Genomic DNA, 18,436 nt, shown 5'->3' on the forward strand with positions numbered 1-18,436 from the left:
GCCTAATATTAAGTATTAAACATTCCTTTCCAAAGCACGACCAGTAAGCCCAATGTTTTAAACGTGTACATTCAAAAACGTGAAGAAAGGAAGGCAGAAAAAAAATGGGTAGGTATTGTTGTAAGAAGTAACTGCAAGGAGAATCACAAACAGACAAATTCTTTTTTCTTCTAGACAGCAAGCCCTGAAGCAATAAAGAGGAGAAACACTTCCATTAATTTCTGCTTGGAGAGATCAATACCACTGACACCAACTAAAACAGATCCTTTCCCCTCAAGATGCATTGCAGGGCTGAGCAAAACTACTGTCACTGGAAACAAAGCTGTAAAACGCTCCAGCCCCTTTGTGCGACTGTTGTCTGCTTCGGAGCTCGGGAGAGCTGCTCTCCCGGCGCGAGGCGACGGCCGCCTCCGTCCCGACAGTCCTCATCCAGCCATGCTGCGCTGATGGCGTGACGGAGCCCTGGCGCCCTGTCCGGCCGCAGGCACCTCTCGGGCTGCTGCTCGCTGTCTCTCATCTACGTTTGCTTCATTTCTTTTGAACACGCCATTGATGAGCTTTGCTCATTTTGAGACAGTGCAGGAATATAAAATGAATATAACTGCCATTAAATAAAAGATATGGGATTATAACCAGAGCGTCTAAAGTAAGAAATAGTTATATTTCCCATTCAGCAACCTTGCCACCCCGCTAAGACGAACAAGCAGGAGCAATACCCTTCCAGCACCTCCCCAAGAGAAGGGATCACACATTCTGCTGGTGCGGAAAGAAGGGAGGAATGCCTTTTCGTAATAGGAGAGAATTTGGCCCTGATCACGCAAGGGGTCACTGTTTTTTCCTCAGAAAAAAAGAAAAATTCATATTCCCTTTTTGAACTCATCACTTATAAATTCCAAGGCTGTAGTTTTTGCTCACTAGCGCATAAAAAATTATATTTGTGTGCTGAACATGGCTTGCAGTCATTTGCCGTAGTAGTTTCTGTTCCACTCTGGCTGGTGGTGGAAGGCTTCCACAGCCCAGGCAAAGGTGCTGAACATGTCCAGCGCTTTGCCATGCTCATATGTTAACCGTATGAAACCGATGTGGAGGAGGTTGCAGGAGGTGAATTCATCACACTCCATATGAAGGCTGGTGCTCAAACGAGAACTGATCTCCTTTCAAAATGCCTTCCTTTAATGTGGCTAGTGATGTTTTGTTAAAGAAAGAGACATCTAGTATTTAATGTTCTTCATCTTTCAAAAGTGAGCAAATACTTGTAATTAATTTAATTATGATAATCATGCAGGTGTCTCATGTGCTGCAAGTTGTGTTTTGATTTTCAAGACATTGCCTCCTAAAAGGAAATAGTATATGCCTTTGTTCTGCACTGCTTTTAACTGGAAAGACAGTGAATAATTAATTACAGCAATATTACAGACCTGTAAGAAAATGACAGGTTCTCCCTACGGCTCCCACCCCGCACACGGGGCTGGGCTTCCTGGAAAGGGTGGACAGGCTCTGGCAAACCTCTGGGGCAGGTGGCTCTGCTGTTTGGGAGATGAAAGCAGAAGGAATGGTTTCATCAGGAAAGTGGGCTTAAGCCCCCTGAGAAACGCCGAGCAGAGTGAGTTCTCCGTGCACCTTTACCTCGGGGGTGGGAACCGTAATTTCCATTTCAAAAGCTGCTCAACAATTTTACAAGTAGTTTCTTTTCCAATTAAGAACAAAACATTAGGTTTTCCTTTGAATTTAACTTAGCTGATAAGAATGGCCTGAATTTGTCCGAGTCTTACTGAGCAGTGAAAGCCACACACTCATCTTCTTTTAAAGTATCCCGGGTACAGCTGTGAAAAGGAAGGATCAAACACTCCCTCTTGCCACCTCTCTCAATGCAGACGCTTGATGGATTTCTGCAAACAGGACGCTCTTTGTCTGTTTGGTTGTTTTTTTTAAATGAGAATTTTGTCTAAACCAGGACAGCTGCTTGAGGTCTCAACCAGGGAAAACTCCTGCGAGCGTGGATAAAATACTAAGAAACACAAACCAGGATTATGTGCAGATATTCCCAGAAATAAAACCAGAAAAGCCAGCTCTGACCCTATTTCCCGGGGGGAAGCACAACAGAAGATGCTTTTCAAAACCTTCCGAAGGGGTTGTTAAAGCAAGATATCTGGAAAATAGATAAAATGCTAATTCACTCTCTTTGGGAATGCCAGGCAGTTTAAAGGTAGGTACGAGAAATTTCCTCCCTTCAACTGTTCATTTCTTAACCCTCCGGCTCTCGTCCGACCCCGCGGCTGCGCCGGCCCCTGCGCTGCTGGCTGCGCCCGGAGCTGCCCCGCAAGCAGGGCACCGCCGAGCCCCCGGGTACACTCAGCTGCCGATGGACAGGAGGGTTTTGGAAAGCAGGTTAGCAAAGATGAAAGAGTGCCTTTTCTGCCTCCTTTTCCTAAAAACAGTTGCATCTCAAAGTTGCATCAGTAGCTTGAAGAAGGAGGAAAAAGAATAAAATAGACCTTCAGTTAAAACATCCCAGATCTGACACAATTACTGAGCTGCAAAGGAAAATAAATGGCCTTTAATTGATGCTGGAATTACACAGTGTCCTCACATTGCTCAGCTTAATTTCTGAATTAAGAAGTCTCTCTTTTTAATAGTCACTCACAATGACTAACTGCTACCTTCTGTTAGTCCCATAAGGTGCCCAATAGCCAAATTATCACTCCTTTATTCTTCAGTAATAGCTGGGCTCTTTCAAAGAAAGACCTCAGATGGGGGAAGCTCATGAAGAAGTTTAACGGTACATTAAATGATGCTGAATTACACTGGAATTTGCATGGATTTGCATTTTACATTTATATTAATACCAGATGAGTTCATTATGATTCATCTAACAATAATGAATGCTAAAGGAATAAGTAATGATCATGATGTTACAAGTGTGCCATAAACCTGCCACTGCAATTTCAGGCTCTTTCCTATTTTCTGCTAAAGTGGAAGAACTGGTTACTATCACTGGCAATGCAACATTGTTCTCCTATTACCATCCTGACCCAGGTCTAACTTTTATGAGGTCTCTGAGTTTTCTCTGAACATACTGTTTAAAGCCTTTGCCAATTAGTATCATTCCAGAATTCAAAATAGCTGAAAAAGTATTCAAGGTCCTTTTGCTTCTGTAAATGTTGATATCTTTCCCCATTTTACCAGAGGATTGCTATCAGCCCTCGTAAGCTCAGCCAACACATGAGCATGTTCCTCCTGCTCCACTCCGAGGTTTTAAATCTGTCGTAAATGTCAACAAAACTGGCCAACAGATGCAGACAGATTTAGAGAAAACTGAGAACTGCATGGTGGCTTTTCCTTGGTGATCACAAGCCTTCCTGTCTCCTGCAATTTTTCACTATTTCTCCATGGGGATAAAAAAAAAATATGTTAATCTTCATTTGGCAGAGGCCAGGTGAGGGACCTGGAGGATTAAAGCCACTTGCCCAGGTCGCGTGGGAAGTCTGCACCCATCTGGGCAGAGCAAAGCGAGCCGGCAGCCTGGGACCTGACCCGCGAGCGAGTGCCTGCGCCAAGAGGCTGCCGGGAGCCAGCGCTCCGGCTGCCAACAACCCCCCGACCGGCCTCCGGCAGTTTTGGTGACTCCAGCAGCTGTTCGGAAACACCTACCAATCTGGGGGAACCAGCAACACTGACAACGTTTTCAAACCGCTCTCTTTAGGCTCGTGCCCTGGGCTGCAGCACCCCATCCAGATCGGTTTGTACTCACTCACTGAAATGAATGACAGTTTTTTAAATAAAAAACAAACAGGCAAAACGATTAATGTCTATTTCCAATCCAAACTTGTGAATAAAATCACCATGTTAAGCATCCATAAAACTTGCAAGATACGCAGCCACTTCCGGGACCCATCCAGCCAAATCCTAAACTGTCAGGCCCCCCAGAAAGGAGGCTTTTAGCAGCACCATTTGTCAAGGATCATCCCGGATCCCTGAGCACCTACAATGGGTTCATCGAGACAGGAATCTGGAGGTCACGGTGCCAGGAGGACTTCTGCCTGTCCCTATCCCACTAAGAGATTTCTAGGACCAACAGCTAGAAATGAAATGGATCCGGAAAATTTAGTCAGGTGCCAAAAGGATGCTTGGAGGAACAAAGTCAACAATTTTCATAAAAAGAGAACTTCTCTACACAGAGGGTCTTATTAATAGAAAATCACAGCACTGCTGTAAAATATGGTATAAAAGCCACAGGGAAAAAGCTCTCATTCTTTATTAAATCCTACAGGTTTTTAGAATTTTTTCTACATAACCATGTTACAGACTATAGGAGGGATCAGGTCAAAACCATTCTAAGTTTCACAGTACTGTTTCTTACAGAGAAAAACGAATAATGACGGTGAAATCCTGTACCCTCTGAGGTCTGGGAGAGTGGGGTCATTGATTTCAGCAGAGCTAGGACTTTAGCACAGGAAACTCCAAATCATGGAGACCCAAATGTAGGGATATCTTCCGTCAAAACGCACATGTATAAGCCACTGTCACGGTGCAATCATCGTTAGTAAGGGGAACGTTCTCCTAGAGCCATGCCCTTTATACACCATGGCTGGCATCATATGAAGAATTGCATCAGTTTTCTTTGGAACACAATAATCAACTAAGACTACACCACAACTGCGCACAGAGAACAGAATAAGTGTCATCAGTCACTACTTCTGGTTCACGGAGGTAACATCCTGCTCAGAGCATACCTGTTACCATAAATGCAGCCACGTGTCATAGCTAAAATATTATACATGTAAGCAGAGACATGCAAATGCTATAATCCTGTATACTGGACAAGTAACCAGAAGAAAATGGGTAACTCACTAACTTAGCCCAGTAGACCAAATTGGTAATTGAGTAAAAAGATAAAAAAAACAAACAGTTTTGTCATTCAGCATGACATGAGATCTTATTTCTCAGTAGGTATCAAAGCAAGCCAGCCCTGAAATATCTGCTTGTTCCAGAAATACATCTCACTTGGATGTCTGAAAGTTGACTGTAAAAAGATATTTTTTGCATTTTATCATGTCAGGTCTGAGACAAATACTGTTTTCAGTGTCATCTTCCTATGTGCTGTCTTCTCTCTTTAAGAAGAGCTGAAGTGTTGAAGGTTGGAAAGATAACAGAAGTACGTATAATGCTGCAAAAGAAAAAAAAATCTAAATTTTGGCACGTACTTATCAGATTTCTTCATTGGAAAACAATATTCTCATATTCCACAGCACAGCTCTTGCCCATGTTCTCAAACCTACAGGGGTAGGAAAAGATTGAATAATTTGGGACACAAGTTTTAAAATATAATTTTATGACCTAAATTCCACATTCACAGTACAATGATGGCCAAGTATTTTCTGTCTGCCATGATGACTGTAGATGCCAAATTTTGGAGATGCTGAGCAGGATGTGGGCATTTCCAAATAATCTTAGTTTAAGATATAAATCTAAAGGTGAAACTCTATAGCCAGGGACATGAATGGCAATCCGACTTTCACAAGGTCAGAGTTTCAATGTTGCATAACACAGTCTGAAAAAAAAACACAGCAGATGCACAGGCACGATTTCTGGAGCTCACTGAAAAAATAAGGCCTAGAACTACATTTATTAAGACAGATTTCACATAGAAGCCACCACCAGAAAATGAAAGGTCTTATTCTCTGAACCTCACACAATGGTCCTTCATAAGGTGGAGAAAACAGACAGGAAGAAGATGACCAACCATCTGAGCATACGGACAGTTTAGGATGGTTTATTGGAAAGAGTGACTGAGGAATAGAGGGGACTAGAAACTGAAATACAAGTTTTTAGAACATTTTTTAGAATATCTTTTTTAATAATAAAACTCAAAAGTTAGTACCACGGAGACATAAATGGTGAGTAAGTATGGAACCAAATCTGACAATTTTTTTCTGATTCACCTCACTGAATTCCTCTAATATTGATTGCCTTTCTTATAATATAAACAGGTCTTCTGGCTGTATAGGTGTGACTTGGCTCACTGTCAGCTTTTGATGCCAATGACTTAACTCTTTTGAAATTAAAGGATGTGGCCTATGCTAGTGGTCTTACGTTAGTTTGAAAAAAAATCTGAAAAAAATCCTGTCCTCATAATCCCTGTAATAGTGATTCTGTTTCACATCTTTTGCTACAATATTTTGCTTTCTTAATGCTGCTTTAAAACCCTTTGGCAGGAACAGCAGAGTTCTAATAACAGCTTGGAAAAATTAATATGTATGTTAGATGGAAACATTCTATTGTTTCCATGGATACCAGTGCAAAATCCTTTCTGTGATACATCTTCCTGCAAAATGTTTAATCAGCAGCAAAAAAACCCAAATACCTGTAAGGTGGAGAATGAGCTTGAAAAATCCTATTAGACAGCTCATGATATTTCTTCCTATAATAATGCGTACATAACATGCATGACAGCAGTGCTGCCTGTTTATTTGCTTTTTTGGTTTGTTTCAGAATATTCAGGGCTGTGTTGTCTTAGTACGAACTTGGGAAGATTAGATTATTTTCCTTGCTGCTGGCCCTTGGGGGTTGCTCACGGTTGAATGGGTTCACAAGCTGACATTGCCCCAGGTTTCCATCAGGCTGACCGTGTCTGCATGTCACTCTGCTGGTGGAAGCTGGGAGAAATGAGAAGCCTCATGCATTTTTTCCTTTGGGTCACTATCCAAGGGCTGATGTCAAAAGCCATGTCTTTACAGCAGTGGGTATAAAAAAAAAGAAAAAAAAGGACCCGTCAAAGATCATATTCCCCTGACCATGCTGTACCAGAGAGGGCCTGCAGAGCCAGAGCTCACAGCCATATTCACAGCAAGAATAAAATGCTCCTAGCTTTGTTTAACAATGATGATTTGGACCAAGATGACTGGCTGAAAAGCTAATTGGCTAACTCACAGCAGCTGAAATTCTCCCAGGACCAGATGGCCAAGCCACGTGACATGTACTCGTCTGCTCCCTGTGCTGACCTTCTGGACCAGGGCAAATCTCACCTGCGGTCTGCCAGCATGCGGAATCATGCCTCCTTCATGTGACTGGCATAGTCAGAGAGGTATGATCTTCCCAAAGCAGAGGCAGTTACACTAGGGTAGAAGTTGCTCCTACTTGTCTCATAGCTTTTCTTCCAGAGAAAGGAACAAAACTGAATGGTTCACAGCACCTTGAAACAGGTTTTATGGCATTCATGTAAGAGATAGGACTGCTATGTTAGTTGAGTGAAAAAAAGTTCTCCTCCCTAGCTAAAAGAATTACACTGCTACAAAAACTCTGTGCAGGCTGGACCTGAGAGTCCCTACCAAAACGAAATGCTCATTGGTGGCAACTGCAGTTTCATGGGACTGAAACCTAGTTGGTCCTGGGGATGTGTGAGATGAGCAAAACTTGCATCTTTACACAGCTGGTGAAAGCATTATCTGTCTTGGGGTACCCTCTGGAGTTTCCACCACCTGATGACCTATCCCTGGATATCATACTGCTGCACACCAGAAATATCAAGAGTGTCTTGTTTCAATATTCTCAGCCAGAACCAACCTTTCAACAGCCACTTAAATTCTGATTTCAGAGAAGTTTTAATTTCAGTCAAAAAAAAAAAAAAAAGCTATGAGAAGGCAAAGAACAGTTAAAATGTGAACCAGCTGCATGTGTGAGAGACACTCAGCCCCAGGCAGAAGGTCGTGTTTCTGTGGGGCAGGAAAGGTAGAGCAGGAATATTTGCTCTATGGAAGTGTCATTCTAGGTGAATTGAAAAACACTTGAAGAGGAGAAAAAAAGATGTTGTTATCCTGTAATGTCAATTAGACACCGTGCTGTCCTTTTTCTTTCATAAACCTTGATGCTATGTGCTTTTAACACGGTTGCCTTTTCTTTCCAGATGGGGTTCGCACTTAGAGAAGATGAGAGACTGTTTCATGAATAAAGCAATGCATCGAACAGCACTGCCCAGTGGATATGGCACCAATCCAGAAAGCAGGAGACTTGGCACCTATAACCAGCTTTGCAGGGTGTGATTTGTGCAGTCCCTTTGCTTTCCTACACAGAAAACCTCCCTTCCATTATATCTCCCCATATTTGCAAAACACTCTGAGATTGGTGGATAGGAATAGTATGAGACAAGTATTACCTAATAGAAAGACTCCTTATTCAGTTATATTTATCTCAATTAAATTATGTCCTGGAGTGAGTGCTCAGTTATTTTGACAGTGGTGAATTTCAAAATTAATTTGATTTCCTTTGGCTGGGCAATGTTTCCTCTTGGGCTGGTAGGTATTCTGAACTGCCAGCTCTCTTTTCCCAGCTGTTATTTCCCCTCTCCTTTTTGCACCATTAACGCTAGGACAGACTGCCATAAGAAGGCAAGAACAAATCTGATTACAGTTCACTCAAAGCATGGGATCCGGAGCTAACAGGGGCTGCCGTGACCAGCACTCCTACCCACAACCCTGATGCAATAAACCCAAACACCAGTACGCAGCATCAACACCCTTTCCACACACTGCAGTTTCAAAAGCCGATTGCCCCACTGCACAGGATTACACTTAAATCTTTCTATACACATCCTTTGGTTATATATCAGCAGTGCCTTGCAGCAGTTGTTTTAGTTGAATACACTGAGTAGCACTTGACAGGTTATTGACTTGCAGTGATATGCTTTATTAAAAATCAGGAGGGATCGAAGCTCTTAGCTCCTTATTAAAGTGCAAACTTGTTAGGAGAATTTAGTGATATGAAAACTATTACAGTATCCAGCAGAAACAGTCCTTTTGAGACATCCAGAATAGCAAAAGGTTAAATTAAAACTTCCCTGCTGCAGCATAATCAGGAGATGGCCAGGCACGGGCTGTATGTTATCATGCTGTGCACGCTTAAATTAGAACAGCAGAGCGGATTTTATATATATAGCATGAAGATATTATAATACATAGACCTGCTTCCCCTCTCCAAATGGCCTTCTTTTCCACTTCTGACTAAATTTGAAGCTATTAGATCTTGATTCAAAGCTCACTGAAGAAAACATGCCTTTCATACCAGAAAATGGGCTTCAGATGGCCCTGCAGTGCTCATCTCTGAACACTGGTAAAATTCTAGTTATTGCCTGATAATCAGGAGAAAAGTAAAAGCCCTCATAGACGTCTAGTTATGGTCTACAGGCAATGTTCATGGCATGGATATGACACCATCATCCGAAGCAATGAACAAAGTCTTTGAAGACTAGACAAGGGCCAATCTTGAAACATCTCCACCGGGTACTTTCCATACCTAGCAACCATAAGCGCAGCTCAGCACGACAGACTGAACCTAGAGCCAAAAACAAGCCCTAGGGAGACGAGCAGGGCTGCGTGGCTGCTATGTGTCTAAAGCAAAGACAACAGCGAGTCTCCTCCTGTGCTAGTCCTGCCCTCCCTGCCCTCCCTCTCTCACAGCAGTCACTGGCCACCCCAGCCTGTGGAAGGGGGACAGCATCAGAGCCAGCGTCCACGCAGAGCGGGCATCACGGTGGGCACGCAGATTTCATGGACCTAACGCGTGAACTGGACCCAGAAAGCGTGGGCAGTTTTATGGTGATTACGTAGAGCAACCATACGCATTGCTGTCGGCTGGGCAGATCCCGAGCCGCAGGAGACACAGCCGTGCTGTGATGCTGGGCGGTGACAACTCGAACTTTTTCGCAGCCTGCAGAGCACAAACCCATCTGAGACTTCAGCCTGCAAACAGCTCAGTCTGAAGATTTGTCTAACCCCAGCACGAGAGCTGAACAGTGTCAATAAACAATTAACATACCCCGAACCAAGCAATTAAATCAATGGTAAGTGGGGAATTCCAGCAGACAATGCAATTATTGTATTATTTACAAAAATCACTATATGTAACTACTGCAAGGCAGAAACATCAGCCAAGAAAAAGCAAGGGCTGTTGGCTTTAACACCCGCCTCTGCAGTGGTAGAGAGGATCATTTAGTGGGAGTTAGGGAGCACGTTTGATTCAAGGCGAAGATAACACTTATTACAAATATTTTAATCGGCAAGACTACAGAGTGTTTTTCAACAGTGTTATCAACATCTGTGTTCAAAGGAACTCACAAGTTTCTTTGCTAGTTCAGGAAGAGAACAAAATGCTAGTGGAAAGGACAGAGTACTAGATGCTTTACTCACAAGACAGCTTCTCTCTGAGGTACAGGCCAACAACATGGGTAAGGGCTATATAAACGATCTCAGGAATATTTTATTAAGGGATAGTATGTTTGGATGGGAGGACAATGGGAGTCAGAGCAATGGAGCTTGCTTGTGAGCCGCCACTTTTGGTCTTTCCTCAACACTTATGCCAAAGGAGGGGCTGAGAGAAAAGCTTGGCTTGGTGGTAGGTTCCCAAATGGAGGTAGAGAATAAAGGCTGGATTCAAAAATCCTTGAAAGGGATTTTTCCTTCTCATTCACACGAAGCAGAGTGGAGGAGCTCATCCGAATTCCTCCACTCTTCTCAGCTGTGCTTATATGTCCCAGGGAAAAGAGGGAGGTGATCAAGACTTCTGCATGCTAAGGGGGACTCTTCACCCTGAGACATCAATGGGAAAACTCCTATGCAGGAACAGGGCTTCTCTTTAGTGTTACTAGATAGACGAGAGAGACACAGAGGGAGAAAAATCATTGAAGATGCAGGCATTACATGACCCAAAGCTCAGATCAGCCCATGGCAAGGTTAAGTAACATCTAAGGCAAACACTGTCCGAGTCCAGACTTGCCTGATGGTCTTTACTGGGTGCCACGTCTGCTGTGTAGGTGCAAAACTGCTGCATGCTGGTCCATGACCCCTCCCCACCAACCCCGAGGACCACGAGCATGGCCAGACCTTACCCTGCAGAGAGGAAAGACCCAGGTACCTGCTGGCTTAAACAGGGGGATCGGCCTGGCAAACTCCAGGGACAAACAGCAGACACCTCCACAGCTGACGTGACAGCGACAGGTTACCTGCTGCAAACTGCACCTCTCCCATCAGCTCCTGTCTGCAGCAGGGAGCAGGCGGTCACAGCGTGGACTGGCCATGCTCAGCCAGTCGGTCTGTCTGCAGTGGCGCTCAGCATCAGTGGAGAGGCCAAAGCGATGCATGAACGCGTGGGTGTAAGTCTTCCTGAAGCTGGGTCAGCACCTTGCTACCTTTCATGTTTCTCTCATGCTTAATTACTAGTCACGTTCCACATCCTTCCTGAACTACTGAGAAGAGCTGCCTTAGCTTAGAAAATTCATACCCCATCCCCTCATTCTGCAAGATAAAATAACTTTCATTTCAACTGGAGATGACACGGAGCCTGGAGAATAAGCAGAACTATGAAACAAGGGCTGTCTGATCCATGATTTACTAGCTATTATATCAGCTTCTCTCAGGAGATGAGAAGAAATATTAGCCAGGAAATTACTTCCAAGTTAATTCAAGCCATGTTTTGCAATGCTGATTGAGGTGAAGGTGACAGAAACAATTGATAAATATCAATAATATTATGTACACAATTAAAATACAGCCAAGAGTCTTTTAATACAAAAGAAAATGAGGTTGTGAGCCAGTACAAGGATTCAATGATGTTGCTAGGTTAAATCTTTAACTCAGTGGAATATAAGAAAATGTATTTCTTTCCTCCTCCTCCAAATCCCTTTTAATATTCACAATTGGTTTCTCTGTGAGAGATTTCCAGCTCTGAAATGTTGTTTGAGCTGAGTAGCTAAGGATTATCTCTGATAAAGCACTGTTATTCAGGACAAATCTCTATAGACATGTTTACTAAATAACTCTGATATTTTACAGAATAAATTATATTAATTATAAACACAACAGCAACAACAACAGCAACAAAAATAGGTGGTAAAATGTTTCAGTCACAGCTATCATTAAAAAACTAAATCAGTGTGGAATCTTCTCTCGGAAGAAACATTACAAGTCCCAGACAAGCTTTTGTCACGCTTTGCTCATTTCAGAATTAATAAGAGAGACAGAAAACTGAACAAGCCAAAACAAGAAGAAAGGCAAGTTACCCCTGCCGGGTCCCCTGCGCTGTCTGACCCCCAGGAGGGAAGCCAGCCGAGAGGGGCCTGCAGGCAAACCCCATCGCCCCTGCACGGCCCAGGTGCCAGCGCCGCGGGAGCAACGCTGGCGTTCCCACCGTTGATGGCAGAAGGCGCTTCTGGAGAGCCGCAGAGACTGCTCCGCAGCGAGCACTGCTTGACCCGGGCAGGGCTGCGCTGCGGGCTGAAGGGGCCTAGAAGCAAAAGCTGCATTTTGCAGCATGCTGTGCACGGCCCCAGCCGACCACTTTCCTATGCGGTGTGGCCTCACAGCTTGCTCCAGGCGGTTTGCTGTGCTGTTCTCATCCAAGAACAGCTGTGAGGTCCCTGCGGGCCATGCTGGCCCTTGGACCCAAACCCAGGCTCCACCAAGGGAGCAGAGGATTTCTGGGCACATGAGCAAGGCCAGAGAAAAACCCCAGTCAAGCAAATGGCTTTCATAAGCATCACTGAGAAGAGGATCTTCCTGTTCTCACATTTCCTTATAGATCTTCTCTCTCCTAAGACTTCTAAGATATCAGGAGTTAAGATCAAATGACACTATATTCCTGGTGGGGCAAAAGGATAATCCTAGACCAACTAGGTCCTAGCGCAACTCCACTAAGAACATTAATTTTATGCCATAAAAGGATGTACTTGGTTGATAGTAAGGGAGACAGTTTTCCCACGAAGATATTTGTTCACTAGGTCTGTTCCTACTTCTGTCATTGATCTAGTGGTTGACTTTGAGCAAAGTCATTTTCCCTCTCTGTGCATCTGTTTTTCTGCAGGTACCAATCCTTGACTCCTTTACAAGGCACTTAGCTACAGCTGAGAATATCTGGTTTTACTCTTAGTCTGTCTAGTAGTAAGCCCTGGCATGCCTCGAGTTTGCAGAGGAGACTGCTGCATATGTCTCAGACAACTGCAGACTTAAATCAGAGGGAATTACTGGGCACTCCATACTTTTTATAACACCAGGACACTTAGTTTCTGGTGATGAGTTTTGAAGCATGACTTTTAACTGCCTTTTGAAAACCTTGGCCTGCGCCTGCTATTGCAATAGGATAAGGGGAAACCTTTGTTTTGGCTGAATCCTTCTGACATTTTCAGTGACAAAAATAAATTTGATTTGCAGAAGCTGTGAAGGAATGGAAAAGATGTTATTTCCAAAGTGTACTTGGAGCTACTGGATATGATAAAAGACTGAATGAGTCAGTAAATGTAGCAGTTTAGTAACTGTTTAAAAAAAATAATAATAAAAAAAAATCAATAATCATGCAGCAAGATCTACAGCACTGGAACTGGAAAACGTAGCCAAAGCCTGCCTCTCTGGGGAAGTTAACCATTGCCTTTACCAGTCCAGGAATCATCACTTAGGGAAGCAGCAGGGCAGTTCTGCAGCGGGATCACATTCATCCCCAAAGCAGGATGCGAATGCTTGATCCACAGGCTGACAAACGCAAGTCAGAAAATGGGAGCAGCATCAGTTTTTATTCCCTCCAAGTGCCAAGGGATTTTAGCAGCTCTCACCAGCGCTTGGCTCCAGGCACTGTCCTGACTTTGATGGGACTGAGAGCCAGCGAGTCGGGGAGGGGGGGGGAGGATCTTCCCTTGGAAGAAATTCTGTCTTAATATCAGGCATGGAAACAAGAGTCATTTCTCCTTGTCACCCTTAACCACAAGCAGGATCCAAAAGAAAGATTAAAAGAACTTATTTTTCGATGCAACATCACCTGTTTTTAAACCTACCACATCATCACAGCCATGATGAGAACATACATATGTATAGAAGACTGGGTAAACACAAGTTATATAAATCCACACACTAGTCCATTAGGATGGACTTTCTTTCACCAAGCTACCCGTAAATTAATGTATTTAGCTTATTTTAATTGCTTGGGCTTTCTCTGTAGTCAATAAAAAGAGAGAGTGAGGCACCACTGAGGGAATTGTCCATTCTGCTTATTTTAGACACCTTTTTTCTCATTAGGTTTGATCCTTGTTTGACTCTACTCTGATTCTAATCATGCTAAAGTGCCTGTATTTATAGGAAGAATGCCATGTTAATAAAGGATTTCTTAATCCTTTTTTTCAGACAAGGATTGGAGTCCCACTTCTTCTCTCAGTCCTGTCCACACGAGGTCCATTGATGTAATTTGTATACAGAATAATCTGGTCTTTGGGCTTCTTCTGTGATTGCATAATTCTTCCACTGCTGAGCAACATATCCCAAGGGAAAACGACAGGCTCCACGAATTGTGGGCTTCCAAGTTGCCAGAGAGAGGGCTCAGAAAAATCAGTCCTTCTTCAGAGGGAGGGAGAAAAAGAAAATCCTAAAAGCTTCACCTTAGGTTCAACTCAGGGCAGGGGGAACAACCAGAAAGATTTACATGTGTGCTTAACTTTGAGTACATTAAAGAGGGAATACTCGCACAGAAAAAAGATGTGCAGAATTTTGCTGGCTGCAGGTCTGGGTCTGGTCACCCCCGAGAGTAAAGACTCTCTCTAAGTACACATTAGAAAAGTCCCTAGCAAAATGGGGCGCTGACCCTGACTATAGCATACAGTCACTACTAAGTCACTCATCATATTAGTCCACTAGGAAACAGGGAATAAAAGCCTGTAAAAAATGTAAGGATTATTTAAATGATCCGTTTCAAGATTCACAAACTAATTTCCGTTGGCTGCAGTTCAGGCACACGCTAGCTTCCCTCGGATCCCCTCTGCAGGGTCAGGAGCTGGGCTGCCTCCCCCTGCTCCATCTTCCCCTCAAAGATGCTGCGCACCGGGAAGTGCGGGGAGATGCCCTCACACTGCAGCACAGCAGGTCGGATCACGGGGCAGGAACGAAGGACGGCCACGGGACATGGTTGGGCTTAATGAGACGAGGCTGGCAGGAGGAGAAGAAATTTCACGTTCTCGCTCACAAGCCGAAGCAAGTGGCAAATAAAAGGGAAGGCAGAAAAAGGCGTGCTGGGTTTCTGTTACGCACGACTTACGGGCTCCTGCCTTTCGCAGCCTGCTGATTGCTGGAGAGTCAGCATTAATTCAGCTGCCACCGGATGAATAATTCATAGCTAATACCTCATTACGACACGTATCTTCTTATCTGCCTCTCGCACTGCCCATGAACAGCTTTGCAATTTTCCTCCCAGCAGTTTTTCAGACTTACTCGCTCCGTAAGGCCTGTGCGCGGCCCCGGGTGTCCCGCGGGCACACGGGCTGCCCTGCACCCTCCGGCACTGCTGTGGCTGCTGCGGCAGGAGCTGGACCGAGCACGGTGGGGTGCTGCCCTCGGGGGAGGCTTCCATCCGCTCGCCCTGCTCCCGCTCCGAGCTGCGTCCCCAGGAGCACCCGCGTCCAGGCTGCACTGTCCGAAGCACGGCGTCGGAGCGATTTTGGAGGTCCTTGCAAGAACTCACACAACAGTGCGTGAAGTGAAACCAAACCCTCGCAAGGGGGGTTCTAGCTCAGAGCTGCATGCTGCGAAAGCAAGCTGAGAGTCCTCTACGCGTCTGTATCGCACCGACCTCGCCGGCATGCAGACTGCTCCGCAAATCCCTCAAGAATTAGCCCCTGATTGAAATTTCTAATATTAACTCAGGTCAGAAATGCTCCTGCAAGAACAGCTTCTCTCTGGTTATTCTCAAAGCTGGGTCCTAGAATCAGGGATTCCGGAAGCAGATGGGGGGAAAAAAAAATTGCTCTTTAGTGAACCATACAGAAGGGGTTACACTGAAATTCCACCTGAGTGACAGGTGAAGGTTCACCTGTTCCTTATTTAAACTAAGCATTTCCACGCATATTTTCAGACTTTTCTTTACTGCAGTCTGATTGTTTGAAAGATTAGCTTCCAATATATAGCTTCTATATTATTTTTGCTTACAATTAGAGTTTCATGAATACCTAAGGGTTTAGTCCTCCAGCCAAAGTGCATGTGTCTCATGCACGGAATGTGGCTCGCACAATTCACCCATAAAGCATATTCTTAAAAACAGTATAGGCGGCATTTAATATTTTGGGTCTAGAAGATGCCATTTAGTGTAGCCATAAACAAGTATTACTGAAGTGTAAATCCCAAAGATGTGCATTTTACATATGTGTATGTATATACATACACACATATACGCGCTCTTGTGACAAACCACTACCCTATTCCCCCATTCCTGAGCCGGAGTGCCAGTTTCCAGCTGCAGATAACCCCCTTTGCAGGCCTGGCATGTTGGGAGGGCGGGAGGACGACTGCTCCTGCCTCTCTTGGCTTCTCCTCCCGCGGGCAAGCACAGCTCCATCACTCACTCCTCTCCTTGAACCCCGGTTCGACAGACTGGCCTGCAGGCTGGGACTTTCTCACCGTCTTGCAGAAAGGCGAACAGTTCCAGCAGTAAAATTTCAAGGATAGCATGGCTCACTGCAGCAAGGGAAAAATAAATGGCCGTAATGACAAGTTACTGCAGGATGCTCTGACTCAACAGAGCTGGGCTTCTTAGCTACTTAAGTTATTTCCAAAGCAGATGTTTCCTGTGCATGATTATTACACTAGTAAGTGCAGAACAGAGTAGGAAAGGCAGATGTTATCTTGACCTCTACTTTCAGGAGCGTGATGGCTGATTTTATTTCTGGCACATAATCTGAACATATTCATCAAGGGGAAGATGATGAAAAAAGGACAGCAGCAGTGATAGCAGCTGTACACGAGAAAAAAAAGAAAAAAAAAAGGGGGTTTTGCTTGTCTGAGTAACAAATAGAGGAAAACACGGAAATGACCTTCAGCTCCTTCCACCTCCCTCTGCATTTGTTTGCTTCCTTTCAGCATCTCCTGTTTTTTCCCCAACGTTCCCGCTTCCTCCAAACTGCACTGGGACAGCCCAGCGGGGCGCCGCACTCCCAACTGCCGGCACGTGTGCCGGGGCCCCGCCAGCGGCTCAGGGCTTGCGGGGCAGCACGGGGCTCGCGGGAGCTGGCGGGAGCAGCGGCTGGGGCCAGCCCCGATGCTGCCACCCCCTGCCGCGGGGGCCTGGACAGGGAGGCGCCCCGCACAGCACACCGCTCCTGAAAACGCGGATTAACACGCTGCTCCCATAGCACCTGTATTCTGGCGCTACTGGACACCTGTTCATGCGGGCGGCCCTGGCCCAGATGTGGCTGCCGTTACCACCACGCGGCCCCGCGCTGCTCGAAACCGCGCCGGCACGTGCCACTGCCTCCGTTTCACTGGAGCTACGCCACTTCACCCCATCAAAGCATCTGACCCATTTTGCAAAAAAAAGCAGTGCTGGGAGAGGGGATCTATAATAAAACTGGCTGGGATCCACGCTGTTCTCAGCAGGAGTTGCCCCAAAGCTTATGGAGATAGAAAAAAGCTGGTTTAAAAAAAAAAAAAAAAAAAGGAAAAAAGGATTTCAGCCAGCACAAGGTCAACTAAGTCAGAATTCCTCTCAATGTAATGAAGATGGAGTGAGGCAGATTTAGATACGGGAGAAAAGAGGAAAAGCAAACTGCTTAGAGCAAAGATGACGCCAAGATTTCTGGTCTTGGGAGCCTAGCTAAGGTCTAAATTGGGAAAAGGCAGAGGAGCCGCTGAAGCCAACAAGAACAAGTCTCTCCTTATTAGCAGGAGAGAGAAGATTGATTTAACCACAATGATTTAACAAGAATTTAACCTCCAAGGAGACACCGTGCCACTCCACAGATGGCGCTGCCTGTGCCCGGCACCCGGCGCTCTGCGCCCGCAGGGTCCCCGCCACCATCCCCGCAGTGCTGCTGCCGGCCGGAGCAGCCGGCCCGTCCGGGGACCCCACGCTCGCCCTGGCCGCCCGCAGCCCTGGGGAGCGCCCACCACCCCAGGACCAGCTCGTGCCTGCAAAACACCCGGTGCTTCAGTGCATAGACCATGAACTGTCGTAGAAAGTGAAGTGATTCAGCGTGGGTTATTTGCTCAGTTTTACGCACCAACCTAGGAACACCCTGGTGGGTATTATCCATTGCAAGTCTAATGCATTTAGCAAGGAACTACAATTACTATTGCCAGAATGAGAGGCACTTAGTAACACCTTCAATTAAGGATTTCAATTGTCTCAAATAAGCTCTCTAATATGGATTTAATAAGATTGCCTATGTTAATTATATATCAATTTATTGTTAAAAGAGCACTAACGATTTAATAAGAGATAAATCTACATGTCTTCTAATTAACTGAAAACTGCATGAAGTAATAAGGGTGAAATTCATCGCTGTGCAGCAGGTCAGCATTACTCTGATGCAAAACTTGACTTCCACTCAAACCCTAGAGGCTTAAATACTACATTGGTCTTGATCTGACCTCACTGCACAGAAGCAGACTTTGCTGTAAATGCATAATGACCTTTTCATCAA

The sequence above is a fragment of the Apteryx mantelli genome, chromosome 22 (assembly GCF_036417845.1).
Source record: "Apteryx mantelli isolate bAptMan1 chromosome 22, bAptMan1.hap1, whole genome shotgun sequence".
Lineage (NCBI taxonomy): Eukaryota > Metazoa > Chordata > Aves > Apterygiformes > Apterygidae > Apteryx > Apteryx mantelli.